The 21,511-nt window shown below is 39.5% G+C and overlaps 2 long non-coding RNA genes across 2 annotated transcripts in view; one reads left to right on the plus strand and one right to left on the minus strand.

The window, feature by feature from the left end:
• The window catches only part of LOC133239915 (uncharacterized), a 415,759-nt gene that overhangs the window by 137,679 nt on the left and 256,569 nt on the right, over positions 1-21,511 (plus strand). The window lies entirely within an intron of this gene.
• LOC133239913 (uncharacterized) overlaps positions 1-21,511 on the minus strand; it is a 232,037-nt gene that overhangs the window by 3,644 nt on the left and 206,882 nt on the right. The window contains exon 4 of the long non-coding RNA XR_009734029.1: positions 19,231-19,408. This is a non-coding gene — a long non-coding RNA (uncharacterized LOC133239913). The remainder of the gene's footprint in view (positions 1-19,230; positions 19,409-21,511) is intronic.

Consider the following 21,511-nt stretch of genomic DNA (forward strand, 5'->3'; position numbering starts at 1 on the left):
CAACGGAGCTATACCTTCTATAAGGCTATGAAAGTGGTACCTACCTTTCCACTACAGACCACTGATTTCCTGAAAAAAGACCAAGTCTCAGCTGCCTATACCTGCATTTCCAGAGACCAGACCATGAGTAGACAATGGCCCAGGGCCACCAGCAACACGACACTCAAAGAACTGCTCAGCAACCATTTTTAGCCAGGATGCTCTCACCCGTATTAGTACACGGCTCTCTTTCCTTGTTGCCTGCTCTTCCTAGACATGAAAAAAAAAAAAATGTATTCAAGCAGCTTAGGGATAGCTTGCAAGAAATAAAAAGGAAGCTGAGAGGAAGAAAGCTTTCTCTGTGAGCTTAGAACTGTGAGCAGTGATTGCAGTATCTATAGTTGGTTTAAACTTTTAAAAATATTACCACAGTTATATATATATGCATGTATGTATTCCAGAGAAGGCAATGGCACCCCACTCCAGTACTCTGGAAGGCTGCAGTCCATGGGGTTGCTGAGGGTCAGACGTGACTGAGCAACTTCACTTTCACTTTTCACTTTCTTTTTTTTTATTTTTTTATTTTATTTTTAATCTTTACAATATTGTATTCGTTTTGCCAAACATTGAAATGAATACGCCACAGGTATATCCGTGCTCCCCATCCTGAACCCTCCTCCCTCCCCCTTCCCCATACCCTCCCTCTGGGTCGTCCCAGTGCACCAGCCCCAAGCATCCAGTATCGTGCATCGAACCTGGACTGGCGACTCGTTTCATACATGATATTATACATGTTTCAGTGCCATTCTCCCAAATCTCCCCACCCTCTCCCTCTCCCACAGAGTCCATAAGACTGATCTATACATCAGTGTCTCTTTTGCTGTCTCATACACCGGGTTATTGTTACCATCTTTCTAAATTCCATATATATACGTTAGTATACTGTATTGGTGTTTTTCTTTCTGGCTTCACTCTGTATAATAGGTTCCAGTTTCATCCACCTTATTAGAACTGATTCAAATGTATTCTTTTTAATGGCTGAGTAATACTCCATCGTGTATATGTACCACTGCTTTCTTATCCATTCATCTGCTGATGGACATCTAGGTTGCTTCCATGTCCTGGCTATTATAAACAGTGCTGCGATGAACATTGGGGTACACGTGTCTCTTTCCCTTCTGGTTTCCTCAGTGTGTATGCCCAGCAGTGGGATTGCTGGGTCATAAGGCAGTTCTATTTCCAGTTTTTTAAGGAATCTCCACACTGTTCTCCATAGTGGCTGTACTAGTTTGCATTCCCACCAACAGTGTAAGAGGGTTCCCTTTTCTCCACACCCTCTCCAGCATTTATTGCTTGTAGACTTTTGGATCGAAGCCATTCTGACTGGTGTGAAATGGTACCTCATAGTGGTTTTGATTTGCATTTCTCTGATAATGAGTGATGTTGAGCATCTTTTCATGTGTTTGTTAGCCATCTGTATGTCTTCTTTGGAGAAATGTCTATTTAGTTCTTTGGCCCATTTTTTGATTGGGTCATTTATTTTCCCGGAGTTGAGCTGTAGGAGTTGCTTGTATATTTTTGAGATTAGTTGTTTGTCAGTTGCTTCATTTGCTATTATTTTCTCCCATTCTGAAGGCTGCCTTTTCACCTTGCTAATAGTTTCCTTTGTTGTGCAGAAGCTTTTAAGTTTAATTAGGTCCCATTTGTTTATTTTTGCTTTTATTTCCAATATTCTGGGAGGTGGGTCATAGAGGATCCTGCTGTGATGTATGTCGGAGAGTGTTTTGCCTATCTTCTCCTCTAGGAGTTTTATAGTTTCTGGTCTTACATTGAGATCTGTAATCCATTTTGAGTTTATTTTTGTGTATGGTGTTAGAAAGTGTTCTAGTTTCATTCTTTTACAAGTGGTTGACCAGATTTCCCAGCACCACTTGTTAAAGAGATTGTCTTTAATCCATTGTATATTCTTGCCTCCTTTGTCATTCACTTTCATGCATTGGAGAAGGAAATGGCAACCCGCTCCAGTGTTCTTGCCTGGAGAATCCCAGGGACAGGGGAGCCTGGCAGGCTGCCGTCTATGGGGTCGCACAGAGTCGGACACGACTGAAGCGACTTAGCGGCAGCATGTATGTGTTCATATATTACCACAGTAACTCAAGGTGACTAAAATGGGATAGTCACCCATTTTATCTAGGGATAGTCATTCCCTAGATATGATCTAGGGAGACCAGGAGTTCAAAATTTAAAAAAAGACTAGAGTGAGATTCCCTTTCATTAGTCTTCAGAAATATAAGAAAACATTGGGATAATACTATATATCTACCAAAATAACAAAAACTTAAAGAAAATATCAAGTGTTTACAAGGATGTGGAGTAACTGGAAAACTCGTGTACATCTGGTGAAAATCAAATTAGTATAAACCATTTTGTAACACAGTACTATTGGTTGATACGAAAACGGAATCTTTTCATATCTTATGGTGCAGCAATTTCAATTCTAAGGACAGACTCAACAAAAATGAATACATGCTCATACATATGTACACCAAAAGTCATGTACCTGAGTGTTAATAGCAGCTTTATTTTTAAAAAGTAAAAAATGGAAGGGATTGAAATGTCCATCAATCTCATAAAGAGATAACTGTGTGGGAATATTTGCACAATACCAATAAATATAAAAAACTATTTCTATAAGCAGCTGCTGCTGCTAAGTCGCTTCAGTTGTGTCCGACTCTGTGCGACCCCATAGACGGCAGCCCAATAGGCTCCCCTGTCCCTGGGATTCTCCAGACAAGATTACTGGAGTGGGTTGCCATTTCCTTCTCCAATGCATGAAAGTGAAAAGTGAAAGTCAAGTCGCTCAGTTGTGTCAGACTCTTAGCGACCCCATGGACTGCAGCCCACCAGGCTCCTCCATCCATGGGATTTTCCAGGCAAGAGTACTGGAGTGGGGTGCCATTGCATAAGCAGCAAGATGTATTAAATCTCACAAATATAATGGAGAGCAAAAGAATCTAGCCACAAATAAAATGCATGGTATAATTTCAGTTATTTGAAATCCGACCGTGTATGGAATCAGGAGAGTAGTTTCTTTGAGGTAGATGCTAAGAGCAGTAACCAGAAGAGGGCTTCAAAGGGCTTTTATAGTTCAGGTAATGCTTTATGTTTTGATTTGGATTGAACTTATATGGAAGTGAAAGTTGCTCAGCTGTTTCCGATTCTTTGTGACCCCATGGACTATACAGTCCATGAAATTCTCCAGGCCAGGACACTGGAGTGGGTAGCCTTTCCCTTCTCTAGGGAAATCTTCCCAGGGGATCTTCCCAACCCAGGGATCAAACTCAAGTCTCCCGCATTGCAGGCAGATTCTTTACCAGCTGAGCCACCAGGGAATCCGTGGTATTTATATGGCCATGTTCAATTTGTGATGATTTATCCATCTGTATACATTTGACTTGTTCACTCTTATGCATGCATACTATACTTTAGTAAAAAGCTTATTTGAAAAAGAGAAACACATCCTCTCCCAAAAGGCACATTCTCTCACATTACTTCAAACAGTGATAAGAAAAAAATCCTAAAAGCAACCAGAGGAAAAAACATATTATACACAAATGAACCTAGAGTTATTAATATTATTGACATCTTATCATAAATAGCAAAACCACGGAAATGAGACAAAAATACATAATAAAAGGCACCCAAATTAGAGGGAAAGAACTGAAACGTTCATTATTTGCAGATGACACAATACCATACATAGAAAATACCTTTACAATCACTTACACATTCACATTTACAATCACATCATAAAGAATAAAACACCTAGGAGATGATACCTAGCAGGTAAAATTTAACCAAGGAGGTGAAAGGCCAGTACCCTGAAAACTATTAGACATTGATGAAAGAAATTAACAAAACAACACAAATAAATGGAAAGATATTCCAAGTTCATAGATTGGAAGAATTAAAGTTGTTAAAATGATCACATTACCTAAGACATGGTCATATGGGCCCCACCGCCATCCCTTCCCATTTCCTTCTAGAAGAAATATCATATCTTTCTGGACACAAAGGGGGACTAAAGAGCTTTGCTCCAATGTCTATGATGTGCTGTGTGACCTTAGGGTAGTTACGAATCTCTCTGTACCTTAGTTCTTTATCTTTAAATTAAAGCATTGGAATATATGATCTGAAAGAATCTTTCCATCTGAAAAAATTCTATTTTAACTTTCCTTCAGTTATCAATCTACTATATAAAGATTTATTGTTGCTCTTTAATATCTCCTCAATTAATAAAGTCTTTTCAAACTGCCCAGCTGGTAAAGAATCCTCCTGCAATGCAGGAGACCCCTGTTCGATTCCTGGGTTGGGAAAATCCACCAGAGAAGGGGTAGGCTACCCACTCCAGTATTCTTGGGCTTCCCTGGTGGCTCAGTTGGTAAAGAATCTGCCTACAATTTGGAAGACGTTGGATCCCTGGGTTGGGAGGGTCCCCTGGAAAAGGGAAAGGCTTCCCACTCCATTATTCTGGCCTGGAAAATTCCATGGACTGTGGTCGCAAAGAGTCGGACACGACTAACTTTCACTTTCACTTTTTCAGAATGCTGGTAGGATGTCACTGAGTTTGACAAATGTGTGCATATCACTGTCATTGATTTTAAGTTTACTCCCCATTGTGAGTTTCTATAAACGTTATGGTCTCTACTAAGTGTAGCCCTTATTTCATATGTTCAGCTTTTTTCTCACTGATTAGTCTGAAAGCTACTTGAATATAGAGCTGTGTCCAAACATCTTTACTGTTCTCTATAATACTTTGAAAGTCCTATCTGCCAAGAAGGGCTTAATATTATTAAATTGAATAGGATTGAAAGCGACTTTCTAAAAACATGCAACAAATTGATGTTTTTTTAAAAAAAGTAAGAATAATAAGTCTACCAAGCTCACTTCACCATTCAATTTCACATTCTATTCAACAGATTTAATGAACATTTTTAGTTACTGGGTATCAAAAAGTGTCTACTACACTGCTAGTTTTTACTGTAAAAGGTGTAAAAGATACATGACAAGTGTGGCATTAGAATTATGTCTCAATATTTTGAATGTTTTTGATTAAGTGAAAAGAAGACTACATATTGCAATGATATTTGATGGGAAAACTAAAAAGGAAATAATTATTCTGACCATAATTACTTTGAGGATCAAGCGGTGTGCAGGTCATAGTTCTTCTCAGCAAGATAAAAGAGAGAAGGTTGAAGACACTATTCTGATGATTTATGAACTGCTGGAGGTCAAAGACCTACTTTAAGTTTGGACATATATGCGCTTTCTTTCTTCTTATAATTACAATTCCTTTTTATGTTACTCTCATTCAGGAAAGAGAAATGAGTGTGGCTTGTTTTATTGTTGTTGTTGTTGTTGTTATTGTTTTTTTTTAATTTATTTATTTATTTTAATTGGAAGCTAGTTACTTTACAATATTGTAGTGGTTTGTGCCATACATTGACATGCATCAGCCACGGCCGCACATGTGTTCCCCATCCAGAACCCCCTCCCACCTCCCTCTCCATCCCATCCCCCAGGTCATCCCAGTTCACCAGCCCTGAACACCCTGTCTCATGCATCAAACCTGGACCGCCGATCCACTTCACATATTATAATATACAAGTTTCAACACTACCCTCTCAAATCATCCCACCCTCATCTTCTCCCACAGAGTCCAAAAGACTGTTCTTTACATCTGTGTGTCTTTTACTATCTCTCATAGAGGGTCATCATTACCATCTTTCTAAATTCCATATATATGCATTAGTATACTGTATTGGTGTTTTTGTTTCTGACTTACTTCACTCTGAATAATAGGCTCCAGTTTCATCCACCTCATTAGAACTGATTCAAATGCATTCTTTTTAATGGCTGAGTAATATTCCACTGAGGAGTAGGCAATGGCACCCCACTCCAGTACTCTTGCCTGGAAAATCCCATGGACAGAGGAGCCTGGTGGGCTGCAGTCCATGAGGTCGCTGAGAGTCAGACATGACTGAGCAACTTCACTTTCACTTTTCACTTTCATGCATTGGAGAAGGAAATGGCAACCCACTCCAGTGTTCTTGCCTGGAGAATCCCAGGGACGGGGGAGCCTGGTGGGCTTCCGTCTATGGGGTCGCACAGAGTTGGACACAACTGAAGCGACACAGCAGCAATATTCCACTGTGCATATGTATCAGAGCTTTCTTATCCATTCATCTGTTGATGGACATCTAGGTTGCTTCCATGTCCTGGCTACTGTAAACAGTGCTGAGATGAACATTGGGGTACATGTGTCTCTTTCAATTCTAGTTTCCTTGGTGTATATGTTTTCTTTCTTTTTCATTTTTGTTTTCTTCTCCCAGGCAAGCAGTCAAATAATGTTTAACCATGAGACTCAGCTCCCATGTGATATGGTTTTATGATAACCACAAAGTTTAGAAAAAATATTTGTCATAGGAAATAGTATTTGTTTCTTGGGCCTGAGAACACTCTTTTAATGAGGAATTGAACTTTCTCACTTAAGTTGTAAATCAATTTGTCAGCTTTGTTGTGACTAACACACACTCTAAACAAACTCACCAACTTTGTGTGAGTTACTTTTCCCCAATCTTTTTCTCATAGAAAATATTTTTGGGTTCAGTTTTATCTGTGCAGAGCTGCTTAAGGTTACCTGGAACTGATTCTGATTCAAACAAAATATAAATCTTTTTCTTCTATTAATATAAAAGGTGGACCTTAGTTTTGTGTTTGGGATCCATTTGTGAAATTATTCTTATAAAGTAAGCAAAGGTCCTTCATTTTGAGATTTTATTGATTACAATATTTTTACCTTGAAGTCTTCAAAGATGCTTCCAAATTTCTTAACTCAATTGACTTTCATAATCATATTGTGAACTAAGTATATCCCAGTTTTACAGATGAGGAAAGTGAAAGTCGCTCAGTTGTGTCCAACTCTTTGTGACCCCATAGACTATAGATAGAGTCCATGGAATTCTCCAGGCCAAAATACTGAAGTGGGTAGCCTTTGCCTTCTCCAGGGGATCTTCCCAACCCAGGGATCGAACCCAGGTCTCCCCCGTAGCATGCAGATTCTTTACCAGCTGAGCCACAAGAGGTTAGTAACCTGCTAAACTTTGCTCACCTTGCAAGTGAAGGGTTACCAACAAGGTCTTCCTTGTTCAGAATCTCATTCTGAAACTTCCTCCAGAATCCAAAGAGACTCAGTGTAGAACCTTAACAGTACAATCAGTGCTGCCCACCCAAGCACTTTAGATCCCCTTATTCCTGTATTTCCTCCCAGTTTTATTAAGATCTAATTAACATACAGCACTGTATAAATTCAAGATATAGAGCATAATGGTTTGACTTATGTACATTATAAAATGATTGCCAGAATAGGTTTAGTGATTATCCATCAGCTCATACATATACAAAATAAAAGAAAAAGAAAAAATTTTTTCCTTGTGATGAGAACTGTTAGAGAAATCCCTCTAACTCTTTATGTCAGTCTCTAACCTTGTATCTCCCTTTTCACCTACCTTACCTGATTCCTTCCCAGGAGGCCAAGCAAAATGGAAGAAAATTATATTTTAAAAAATCATCATTCCCCCATCTTCTAACTCACATTCACTTGGAAAACATTTATTGAGAACCTATTATATTAAACCAATTTGCTGTTACACCTGTTAACAAGACAGACAAAAGTCTTAGCAGGCCTCTGCAAAAGTAGTGTTTGATTCTAATTTTCCACACTTTTTATGACTTGGGGTTTTTGGGGTTTTTTTTGTTTTTTTTTTTTCATTCTTTTAAAACCTCTCAAATCTTTTCTGAGGTAGATAGAGTTGAAATAAAGATGCAGTTTAAGATCATTATCAAATATTGATTTATTTCTCTTGCAAATTTATACTATGTGGGAATTACAGAAAATTAAAATCTGAAAGAAATTCAGATGAAAACATGGAAATACAAAATTAGATACCTAAAATTCAGGAAAATTGGTAAATATTGATGAAGTGAACAATTAGGCAAGGAGATCACGGAGTGGAATACAACTTAGAAAGTAGATCTGAATAAAAAAATTAACAGCTATTTTTAATTTAGTTGAAGGACATTTGTTGGGATAGAAATTATTAAACAGGATTCTGGCTTTTCTACTTATACCACTCTACTGGCAGTACAGTACTTAGATAAGGAGGATTAGAAAAATCATAGGTGATCTTTCTGCCGAAGTAAAATTGTATCTACAGCCAAAAAAAAAAAAAAAACCAAACTTTTTGTAATGGTCTTCTCCTGTGAAAATCTCTCAATAGATATTTTAGATGTTCTTTGATTACCTGACTGGCTAGAATTCCACTACTTAATAATGGCACCCCACTCCAGTACTCTTGCCTGGAAAATCCCATGGACGGAGGAGCCTGGCACCCTGCAGTCCATGGGGTCGTTAGGAGTCGGACACGACTGAGCGACTTCACTTTAACTTTTCACTTTCATGCATTGGAGAAGGAAATGGCAACCCACTCCAGTGTTCTTGTCTGGAGAATCCCAGGGACAGGGGAGCCTGGTGGGCTGCCGTCTCTGGGGTCACACAGAGTCGGACATGACTGAAGTGACTTAGCAGCAGCAGCAACATGCTTTACCCCTCAGTTCCTGCTATTTGTCAACGGAGGTTTCCTTTGCAGATGTCCTCTATCCTCTTGTTGTGCATGCTACGTTGCTTCAACTGTGTCCAACTCAGACCCCATAGACTGTAGCCCACCAAGCTCCTCTGTCCATGGGATTCGCCAGGCAAGAATATTGGAGTGGATTGCCATGCTCTCCTCCAGGGGATCTTCCCAACCCAGGAATCAAACCCACATCTCTTAAGTCTCCTGCATTGCCAAGTGTGTTCTTTACTGCTAGTGCCACTTGGGAAGCTCACTCCCTTGTTATGAATTCCCAATTAATAGATTCCATCTCTCTACTGTGATCTCCAGATTTTATTGATGCTACTCATATTTTCACTCACATCAGTTGTGTAACCCAGAGCCTCTGATTTGCTCATCTGTTTTCATTTTGCGCCATGAAACTTAACATGTCCAGCAGAAATGCGAATAAGCAATTATCTGTTAAATCAGTGTTTCCCAGATGCAAGTTATTTAATATATTTATTAACCCTTAGGATGGCAAAGTTATGCAACCTGCACAACCAGTGTGCATTCAGTGGGAAATATAACTACTATATATACATAGTTATCATTTTAAAACAAAAGGGAAAATTTTTAAATGTCTAAGGAAATAAACCTTTTTAACAAGGCTTCTTTCAACATTCCCATATGTAATAAAATACAAATCAAAACAATTTTAGGGGACTTACAGAGGAAAAAAATGATTTTAAAATCTGATGCTTCAAAGAAATGATGAGAGATAACTCTAGCCAGTTTAATGAAAACAAAATGCTATAGGCATTATGTATGATTCTTCCTCAGCCATCAGTGCAAAGAAATAGAGGAAAACAACAGAATGGGAAAGACTAGAGATCTCTTCAAGAAAATTAGAGATACCAAGGGAACATTTCATGCCAAGATGGGATCGATAAAGGACAGAAATGATATGGACCTAACAGAAGCAGAAGATATAAAGAAGAGGTGGCAAGAATACACAGAAGAACGGTACAAAAAAGATCTTCATGTCCCAGATAATCATGATGGTGTGATCACTGACCTAGAGCCAGACATCCTGGAATGTGAAGTCAAGTGGGCCTTAGAAAGCATCACTACGAACAAAGCTAGTGGAGGTGATGGAATTCCAGTTGAGCTATTTCAAATCCTGAAAGATGATGCTGTGAAAGTGCTACACTCAATATGCCAGCAAATTTGGAAAACTCAGCAGTGGGCACAGGACTGGAAAAGGTCAGTTTTCATTCCAATCCCAAAGAAAGGCAATGCCAAAGAATGCTCAAACTACCGCACAATTGCACTCATCACACATGCTAGTAAAGTAATGCTCAAAATTCTCCAAGCCAGGCTTCAGCAATATGTGAACCATGAACTTCCTGATGTTCAAGCTGGTTTTAGAAAGGCAGAGGAACCAGAGATCAAATTGCCAACATCTGTTGGATCATGGAAAAAGCAAGAGAGTTCCAGAAAAACATCTATTTCTGCTTTATTGACTATGCCAAAGCCTTTGACTGTGTGGATCACAATAAACTGTGGAAAATTCTGAAAGAGATGGGAATACCAGACCACCTGATCTGCCTCTTGAGAAATCTGTATGTAGGTCAGGAAGCAACAGTTAGAACAGGACATGGAACAAGAGACTGGTTCCAAATAGGAAAAGGAGTACGTCAAGGCTGTATATTGTCACCCTGCTTATTTAACTTCTATGCAGAGTATATCATGAGAAACTCTGGACTGGAAGAAGCACAAGCTGGAATCAAGATTGCCAGGAGAAATATCAATAACCTCAGATATGCAGATGACACCACCCTTATGGCAGAAAGTGAAGAGGAACTAAAAAGCCTCTTGATGAAAGGGAAAGTGGAGAGTGAAAAAGTTGGCTTAAAGCTCAACATTCAGAAAACGAAGATCATGGCATCTGGTCCCATCACTTCATGGGAAATAGATGGGGAAACAGTGGAAACAGTGTCAGACTTTATTTTTCTGGGCTCCAAAGTCACTGCAGATGGTGACTGTAGCCATGAAATTAAAAGATGCTTACTCCGTGGAAGGAAAGTTATGTCCAACCTAGATAGCATATTCAAAAACAGAGACATTACTTTGCCAACAAAGGTTCATCTAGTCAAGGCTATGGTTTTTCCTGTGGTCATGTATGGATGTAAGAGTTGGACTGTGAAGAAGGCTGAGCACTGAAGAATTTATGCTTTTGAACTGTGGTGTTGGAGAAGACTCTTGAGAGTCCCTTGGACTGTAAGGAGATCCAACCAGTCCATTCTGAAGGAGATCAGCCCTGGGATTTCTTTGGAAGGAATGATTCTAAAGCTGAAACTCCAGTACTTTGGCCACCTCATGCGAAGAGTTGACTCATTGGAAAAGACTCTGATGCTGGGAGGGATTGGGGGCAGGAGGAGAAGGAGATGACAGAGGATGAGATGGCTGTATGGCATCACTGACTCGATGGACGTGAGTGTGAGTGAATTTCGGGAGTTTGTGATGGACAGGGAGGCCTGGCGTGCTGTGATTCATGGGGTCGCAAAGAGTCGGACACGACTGAGCGACTGAACTGAACTGAATGTCCAAATAGGAAGAGAAGGGGACGACAGAGGATGAGATGTTTGGATTGCATCACCGACTTGATGGACATGAGTTGGAGCAAGCTCCAGGAGTTGGTGATGGACATGGAGGCCTGGCATGCTGCAGTCCATGGGATTGCAAAGAGTCGGACACGACTGAGCAACTGAACTGAACTGAATGTCCAAATAAAAGCTTTAGCTTACTCTACATAGGACTAGAATATAAACATTGGATGGTAAAGATCACTGCAGATGGTGGCTGCAGTAATGAAATTAAAAGACACTTGCTCCTTGGAAGAAAAGCTGTGACAAACCTAGATGGCATATTAAAAAGCAGATAAATCACTTTTCCAACAAAGGTCATTATAGTGAAAGATACTGTTGCTCCAGTAGTCATGTACAGATGGGAGAGCTGGACCATAAAGAAGGCTGAGAGCCAAAGAATTTATGGTTTTTAATTGTGGTACTGGAGAAGACTCTTGAGAGTTTCCTGGACAGCAAGGATATCAAACCAGTCAATCCTAAAGGCAATCAGTCCTGAATATTCATTGGAAGGACTGATGCTGAAGTTCCAATACTTTGGCCACCTTCCATGTCCTGTGCCAAGAGCCGACTCATTGGAAAAGACCCTGATGCTGGGAAAGATTGAGGGCAGGAGGAGAAGCGGGAGACAGAGGATGAGATGGTTGGATGGTATCACCAACTCAATGGACATTTGAGCAAACTCTGGGAGATAGTGAAAGAGAGGGAGGCCTGGCGTGCTGCAGTCCATGGGGACACAAGAGTCAGACAACAACTAAGCAACTGAACAACAACCACAAAAAAAAAAAACCTCATCATCTGTTTCATCTTTTCAATCTCACAAGACGTAGAAACACCTCATATTTCTCATCATTTCAAATACAAACCAAAACACATACAAAAATTTTGCTAATTATAAGGACAAAAGCGAATTTTAAATCCTGATTCTAAAAGCCATTCTCGAGTTAGTTATTAAAGCGTGTCTGCCAGCACCTAGCACAGAACGGGGTACTAGGAGGCAATAGACAGGTCCTCATTAGACAGTTTACCACAGCCAACTACTGTAACAAAAATGCTGCTGGAAGCAAATCCTTTGCAACATCCTCCTGCTTTGTAGTATCCTAATCTCCCTCGATTTCTCCATCCCTTTCCTTATCTCTGTTCCTAGAAGCCCTACTGTTCATACAAGCCTTTCCTGGGCCAGTTGCCACCATTTCCAGTCTAGGAAGAGCCTTACCCTGGCAAAATTCAGGGCAAATTCTCCTTCTCTATGACAACTTTCCGTGTCACAGACAGAACGCTGTGCTCCTGTGGATGGTTCCCCTTGCTGACATATAACTCACAATGCTTCCAGTTTATACCTGTTTGGTCTTGTTTCTCACCACTCCCCTCCCCATGAAAACAGGAGCCCGTGGAGCTGTGTTCTCTGTGTTTGCTTAGACCCAGAGCCTAGCACTGTATGTGGTAAACAGTTGGAGCTAACCAACAAGAATTTCTAAAACGAATGAATAAAGTGAACCATTTCAAAGCAAACAACATAACTGTCATCTAAACAAGCTTATCCCTTTATCTTTAAATTCTCTCTGCTTTTACCTTTATTCTCTATTCCTTGCAAATAAAAAGACCCATGATCTATAAACCTTCCTAGCAAGGCTTGGGATTTTAACTAGTTAATGTAATAAACTGTTTCAGAGATAAAGGAGTTGAAGCACAGAAAAGTTAAAGAATTTACCATAATGGTAGCTGTGACTTAAAGGCACGTGTTCTCAGTTGTGTCCATCTTTTTGCAACCCCATGGCCTGTAGCCCACCAGGCTCCTTTGTCCTTAGAATTTTCCAGGCAAGTATACTGGAGAGGGTTGCCATTTCCTTGACCTAAAGTTTGAATTCTTTGTTAGTGGTCTTGTGGCCCACCCCAGGCAAGTATACTGGAGAGGGTTGCCATTTCCTTGACCTAAAGTTTGAATTCTTTGTTAGTGGTCTTGTGGCCCACCCCAGGCAAGTATACTGGAGAGGGTTGCCATTTCCTTGACCTAAAGTTTGAATTCTTTGTTAGTGGTCTTATTTAGTTGTTCAGTCGTGTCTGACTCTTTGCAACCCCATGGACTGTAGCCCACCAGGCTTCTTTGTCCATGGGGTTTCCCAGGCAAGAATACTGGAATGGGTTGCCATTTCTTCCTCCAGGGAATGTTCCCGACCCAGGGATCAAGAGTCTCCTGCATTGGCAGGTGGATTCTCTATCACTGAGCCACCAGGGAAGCCCCTGTATTCTTTACACTAAAACTAAACCAGGTGATGAAATGACCGGGGACGGGGAACATTGAACCATGAAAGCAGATGTCAGGGCAATCTGAGAAAGACTCCAGAACAAAGCCTAGTGCCCAGGACAGGCTCTTGTAGATACCTGGAAGATGGTAAATGGGCAGGCCAGGTCATTAAAGCAGGAATGAAACAGGCAGAGACAATGCACCTTTATGATATTTACCTGTAACTGACCTGACTGACCTGTTAGCATGTTCCAGGCAGCGATATGTCAGGCAGGTATAGCAGATATTATGCATGAGTCTGATGTGCTTGTTTCTGGTTTGTTTTGGGTTTTGACTGAGGTTTTTAACTCAGTCAAGTGTTCCTGGACATGACCTTGGCTGTGTTCCATGACAGCTGCACTCGTCAAGTATTCCAGAGTGCAATGGCCAGTTGATTGAGCATCCTCCCCTAACACAACCCCCTGTTTTGCCATTCTTGCTGATACATTTGCTTTTGACAACTTTTCCAATCAGACAAGATCATTCTTGAGGCTTAATTCCCAACTCCAAAGTAAAGAACCGAAGAATCCCAAACTTGGGTTAAATCAAGATAAAATCCATGCTAAAATATCTATGTCAGTTTAAAAAACTAAAATGGTTTCAACTAAACCAGCTCTGTGGAAAACAGAAGGGAAAATTTTGTCCAGATTTATTTGTCCAAAGGGCTATATCATTTCTTAAAGGTAAATAATAATCAAAGGGTAGAGTTTATATAAACTCTCAACAAAAAATGGCATTCTGCTTGAAAAAGCAGTTCCTGTAAAATATTACATTTTATATAATAAAATATATATCACTGCATGATAGATAATATATGCTTATATATAATATAATACACACAATCTATATATCAATATTTTATGAGAGTTATAGTGACATGACTGGAGAAGGAAATGGCAACCCACTCCAGTGTTCTTGCCTGGAGAATCCCAGGGATGGGGGAGCCTGGTGGGCTGCCGTCTATGGGGTTGCACAGAGTCGGACACGACTGAAGCGACTTAGCAGAAGCAGCAGTGACATGACATACTTTTGTTATAATTTTGAAAATCATAGTATGTTTGGACAATTTGTTTTAACGGTATGCTTAAAATGTTGAACTGAACAGCAATTGATACATTCAGGTCTTTTTTATCTTTCCAAAACATTTAACATTCAGTATTTATATGTGTCCCAGGTAGCGCATGCAATGAATCTGCCTGCCAGTGCAGGAGATGTGGTTTTTATCCCTGGGTCAGAAAGACCCCAGAAAGTAGGGAATGGCAACCCACTCCAGAAATCCCATGGAGAAAACTCCAGAAAGTACCTAAGAAATCCCATGGACAGAGAAGCCTGGTGGGCTATAGTCCATGGACTTGCAAAGAGTCAGACATGACTGAGCAACTGAGCACATACATGCACACCAAGTAAATAAACTATTTCTCACTAGCTAGCAAAGTTTCCTGGGAAAATAAACTTAAAAGAACCAAGTTCTGTTTAAAGCTGTTTCAAAAACTCCAGAAAACTTATGTAATGCACAAAATGTCCCATAGTTCATAAGGGTAAAGTATTTAAATGTCAAATTCCATTTTATTTTAATGACTTAAACTTTAAAAACTTCCTTTACCATTTTTCTTAACCTAAAAAAGCAATTAATAAACAATGATTAATAAAGTTGCTATATTTGTGGGAAACCTAAGGAGCTATTTGAATTCTTCTTGAGTTGTATCAGCAAAGTTAAAAGTTTCTACGAAACATAATTAGGCTTTAGAAACTGAGATAGTTGTTATATTAGGTCAGAGATAGCCACAGCTAAAGTTATCGTTTTCATATGTGTCTTTTCATCTGCTAAGTACAATTGCTTTGTTATTTACCTTCTTTACCCATAAAATAAAATTCAGGGAGCAAATAAAAATTCCATGCAGCTTAACACATAAAAGTTGTTTTTACAGTAATTTATAATCAAAGCCATCCTGTCCCCTCCTGGCCTCAGTGAAAAAGATTTCAACTGAAGCAGAAAGGTGGTGATGAGTAATGACCAATCCGCAGTGAAACAAATGCAAGATTATGAAACTATGGAAGATTAGAAGTCACTGGTGTTCAAAGCTTAATTACCCAGACATCAGAAGTACAAGATTACATGCTTTTATAACATTAAAATAATTAAGATAGTTTGCAAAATTTTGCCCAGTGAATTTTAAACCTAGCTGACCCCAGTGGTCTATAAAAAATATAAAGATGCCTTTATCTCACTGACACTATTCTTAATGCCCCTAAAACTGCACATTATGACCTCATACTACTACTTCTGAACAGAGCTAAACTAGAACTATGCACCAGTATCTGGGATTCTGGGAGTGGAAAAGAAAACACGAGCTGACTGCATGTCCACCACTATACTAGATACTTTCCTAGATGTTTATCTCACCTGAATGCTTTTCGTTGCAGATGAGAATGTGGAGTTCCAGAGAAACTGGATGAACTTGCCCCAGCTATTGGCAAATACAGAAGCCGTACCATCGTCCATTGGTCTACAAGACTGCTTCTGAAAGACTTCACTAGCATAGGCCAGATTTAAAGATACAAATACAGAAAGAGCATTAATGAAGGCATCAATTACATGGCCACATCCTCCCTTAATTATATGCTTAAATAAATAATTCAAATAAAAAGAAGCAATATTATATTAATAGCTATCTCATGAGTTGTCTTGGAAGAAGCTCTTTTTCTTTTTCTTCCCCCTCCCCCAGTTTTATTGAGATGTAATTCACTTATGTGCTAAGTCACTTCAGTTATGTCCGACTCTTTGAGACCCCATGGACTATAGCCCCCTAGGCTCCTCTGTCCATGGGATTTTCCAGGCAAGAATACTGGAGTGGGTTGCCATGCCCTCATGCAGGGGATCTTCCTGACCCAGGGATCAAACCCGTGTCTCTGGCGTCTCTTGCATCTCCTGCATTTGCAGGCAGGTTCTTTACCACTAGGGCCACCTGGGAAGTCCATCAATTCATGTACAGCACTATGTAAGTTTAAGGTGTACAGGGCTTCCCTTGTGGCTCAGCTGGTAAAGAATCTGCCTGCAATGAGGGAGACCTGGGTTCAATACCTGGGTTGGGAAGATCCCCTGGAGAAGGGAAAGGCTACCTACTCCAGTATTCTGGCCTGGTGAATTCCATGGACTACATTCCATGAGGTCGCAAAGAGAAGGACACACTGAGCAACTTTCACTTTCACAAACAGCATAATGATTCAACCTACATACATCATGAAATGATTATCACAATTAGTTTAGTCAACATCCCTCGTCTCGTATAGATGTAAAATATTAAGAAAAAAAGAAAAAATATGTTTCCTTGTTTCCCTAAGACAGAACTCTTAGGATTAATTCTCTTGGCAACTTTTATATATAACAACTTTCTTGCTAATTATGACAATCATGTTGTACATTACATTCCTAGTATTTATCTTATAACTGGAAGTTTGTATGTTTTATCCACCTTCATCCAATTCCCCCTTCCCTACTCCCTGCCTCTGGTAACCACAAATCTGATCTCTTTTTCTATTTTTGTTTTTTTGTTTTGAAGTAATTGACCTACAACACTATGTTAGTTCCTGGTACACAATATAGTGATTCAATATTTCTATACAAGACAAAATGATCACCACATGTCTAGTTACCATGTCACACAAATATTACGTCATTATTACATGCTGTACTTTTCATCTCCATGACTCGCTTATTTTGCAAATGGAAATTTACACCTCTTTATCTCCTTCACCTATGTGTTTTTCTTTATACATTCTTAATGTCATATGGTTTCAAGCATTGACTCAAATGCACAACATGGCACTGTTAAAAACATATGCTGAAATTGTAATCATGATCCTCTCATATCAATTCCTACCCATATGGACTGGCCCATCCTATTATGCAAAATGCATTGTCACTGGCTATAAATAAAAGTCATGACAGCTGACAAAAAGTTGTAACAACAAAGTGTCAATCCTTCTCTATTGTAATCTGAGGTTTTTCAAAGGGGCTGAGCAGATGAGTGTGATGGCATTTTGCTGGATCCCCTTTTGTATTTCAGATTCAACAGTTTCTTAGGAGAAACCCAAGTCGAACTTAGTTCATAACGTGAAGCACCACATCACACAGCCCTTCTCACAAAATCAAGTCAGATGGGTCTGGCAGTGAGGTTGAGGGTTTTGACAATAGCTTATGTGGGTGTGTATATTTCTCAAGGAATGAGACAGACAGAGAGAGAGACAGAGAACAATACAGGGTTTAAGAGCTATGATAATGAAGTCATCTCTTCTTGAATCCCAGTCATCTCAGTGATTAGAGTTGTGCTGTCCAGTACAGTCGCCACTGGACACTTGAAATGGGCTAGTTCAAATTGAATTATGCTAGAAGCGCAGACTACACCCCGGACTTCAAAAATTTAGTATGAAAGAACAGTGCAAAATACCTCATTAAAATTTTTAACTTATTACATGTTTAAATGATAATATTTCTGATTCTTGTCCAGTCGCCAAGTCATGTCCAACTCCTCGTGACCCCATGGACTGCAGCATGCCAGGCTTCCCTGTCCCTCACAGTCTTCCAGAGTTGCCCAGAATATTTTTGATACATGGAACTAAATTCAATATATTATTAAAATTAATTTTACCTGCATTCAACCCCACTGAAACTTGTACGCCACCTGTTAGGAAATGATTAGGGAAGAAGACTGCATAGCAGTAAAAGGAAAACCTGCATTTTTGTAGTAGCAGTGGTTAACAGAATGCATTAACCACTAACTTGTTAGCAAAGCTATGTGATTAGCATACTTTCTAAGAACCACAGGAGTTGCTAGACAAAGATACAACTTGAACTAACAAAGCAAATCGGAGTATTTATAAAAATAAGAGTGGTGTTTTTTTTCTTATTGAGTTGCATAAAATGTTGTATTTGAAACAAACAAAAATGTGTTTCCCCCAACAGCATTTTAAAAGCCAGAAATATGATTAACACCACTCCATTAAAAAGCTGAGACACTTTGCATTACTGCTTTTTACAGTCCTCACTAAGGCTACATTCCTCATCCAGCTGAATAAAAGGCTGCTAACCTGCTATAGAGCAGGGGGACTTTCGACCTGTGAGTCCCTGGACTGGCAGAATGACGGAAAAGCTAATCTGCTCAGCCTGCAGCTGAAAGAAGGGAATCCAAGATCCTGCCATGGAGATGAAACTATTTTGTTATGTGGCCTATTTACCTCCTTGTACTTGAAACAAGATGGAGAGTTCAGGATTCACCCCAAAATTAAAGAAATGCTAATACGGTCATCTCCTGAACAGAAGCAGAAAGCTACATGAGACAAATGGCACCTGTCATGTAACTGAAAACATTAAGAGAATTCTGTGTTACTCTTCAGTCTTTTTTTCTTTTAATTTTAATACCTATGGAGTTATTAACAAATCTTGAGTAATCCCTCAGGTAGTAACAAACTCAGGAGAAAACTGAACTGAACAATACAGCAGTTTCCACTTTTTTCAAAATGCACCTTAGTCTTGGCCAGGAATGCTTTAGGTTCCTAAATGGTGGTTGATGTGACTTCATGACATGGCCTAATAAGACTAGCATATTTTCAGAACCCAAACTTGGGAACCACTGTGTGGTATTAAGGACTCAAGCAAGGGGAAACTTACTTCTCTTTGACATCGCTTTCTGGAAGTAGACAAGTGGTTCGGAGAGGGTGAGTAGCTCCACTCCACGAAGTCATCCAGGGCCTCGGATGCCTCCTGCTCCATTGTTCTGACATCCCTCAGGGAACTCTAATCAAGCCACATGGTCAGAACAGTCTCCCTGCAACATCCACCTTCTATCCTGTAGGAAAAGAGAGGAAGTGGATACAAAATATCCCCTTTTAAGGGCATTCTCTTGCCAGGTGGTGTTAGTGGTAAAGAATCCACCTGCCAAACAGGAGACTTGGGTTTTATTCCTGGGTCAGGAAGATCTCTTGGAAAAGGGAATGGCAAGCCACTCCAGCATTTTGCCCGGAAAACCCCATGGACAGAGAAGCCTGGAAGGCTACAGTTCATGGGGTCACAAAGAGTCAGACAGGACTTAGCAACTGAGCATGTACACACGTCCTCATCGGGAAAGTGAGGTCTGATGGTCTGGCTCAGTGCTTCCTTTGCCCTGGCTGCCCTTGCTGGGGAGCTTAGACAGGCAGACCTGCCTTTTTGCAAGAGAGGTTGGGCTGTGTGGTCTCTTTCTGGGCAGGCCAGTAGGATAGAACTTCTCAATACCACTACCTAAATATCTAATAGGCCTTTGAAGCTTAACACATCCAAAACAAGACTCTTGACTTTCAATCCAAGTAAATGGCACTCTTCACCCAGTTGTTCAGGCCCAAAGTCTAGCAGACCCATCCTTTTCTCCTCATTCCCCACAACTAGCCCATCAGTTGAACCCACCTTTTTCTCTCTGTTGCAGTAACACTATCTTAGTCCTAACTATCTGTTTCTTAAACTAATATAATTGCCTCTTAAAGGAATTTCCTGTTTTAATTCTTACCCTCTTATAATCCCTTTCCCACCAAGGGACCACAGGGATATTTCTAAATCATAAATCAGATCATGCCATTCATTGCTTAAGCCCTCCACTAACTTGGCAGTTATCCTGGATAAGACGCAAACTCCTTACTCTGTCCCATAGAGCCCCACGTGGTTGGTTCTTGCTCACCTTTACATTTTTCTCTCCTCTGGCATTCTATGGGTACTTCACACATCCTCCACTCTTTACCACCCTTCAAACTTCTGTTCTTGCCTTTTCTCTGTCTGAGACGTTCTTGCTCTAGATCTTTACATCTGTCTCCTCTATTTCCTAACAATTTTGTTCATGTTTTAATTTGTGGCAAATATTCACATTAATGAGTTTATATAAATATTTGACTCTGTGTTGTCTTTAGATCAACCATGGATTTATATGTGTTAAATTTAGTTCCAGCAATTTAGACTATCTATGAATGCAAGTATGATTTTTTTCACATGAAACATATTTTAATATAGACAAAGATATAAAGAGAAAATCATATTGATTGGAAAATATCTTTTAATTTTTTGGGTGATCATTGACCCTTCATCCACTTAAATGTTGTATTGTGTCAATCAAGCACTTTCTCAAAAAAGAACAGTGCTCACTTTGGAAGCAGATATACTAAAATTGGAATGAGGATTAACATGGCCCCAGTGCAAGGATGATATGCACTTTGTGAATTAAAAAAAAAAAAAAGAAACAGAAAAACAACACCTCTGTTAAAAATTAAAAACCTGAAGTGATAGGGACAAGTTCAGAACTGAGAAAATACTCTGACTTGAATGAAAGCAATGTGTTTGTTGTCTTCTCCTTTGTTATGGTTTGTATACAAACATCCTGAAAAATAGTTCAGAAGTAAAGCATTTGAAAAATTCTAACACTACAATCCGTTTTTCTAATTTACCTAAGTAAAGTTAAATTTCTTTATCACTGTAAAAATTTCTCATGAAACTCCAGTAGTAAAAGACAGGAAGTAAACAAATGGGCATATGGATACTAGTATCTGATAGTGATAAAGCCATGAAAAAATTTAACAGTATAAAGTGATGTCGAGTGGTTGGAAAGCGGGTCTAATTTAGACAATAGAGGCAAGGAAGATCTCTGAAGAGATGACATTTGAGTTCTTAAGTACCGATAACTGTGTTGTGAAATGATACATTCAGATCTTCAAGAGATTTGAATACTATATCTTTATTCATCACATATCTAGTAGTGAATTTTGAAGAAAAATAAGCATTTGAATGAAAATGATATGTAAAAAAGCAAAATACAGGCCTGTCTCAAACCATTCTTGAAATACTATTGTGTAGACTTTCTAATTCAAAGAAGTAGAAAGTTAATACATTTCTGAAACGCCTGAATCAATCAGAACAGCCATCCCAAACAAAA

This window comes from Bos javanicus, chromosome 27, assembly GCF_032452875.1.
Source record: "Bos javanicus breed banteng chromosome 27, ARS-OSU_banteng_1.0, whole genome shotgun sequence".
NCBI lineage: Eukaryota > Metazoa > Chordata > Mammalia > Artiodactyla > Bovidae > Bos > Bos javanicus.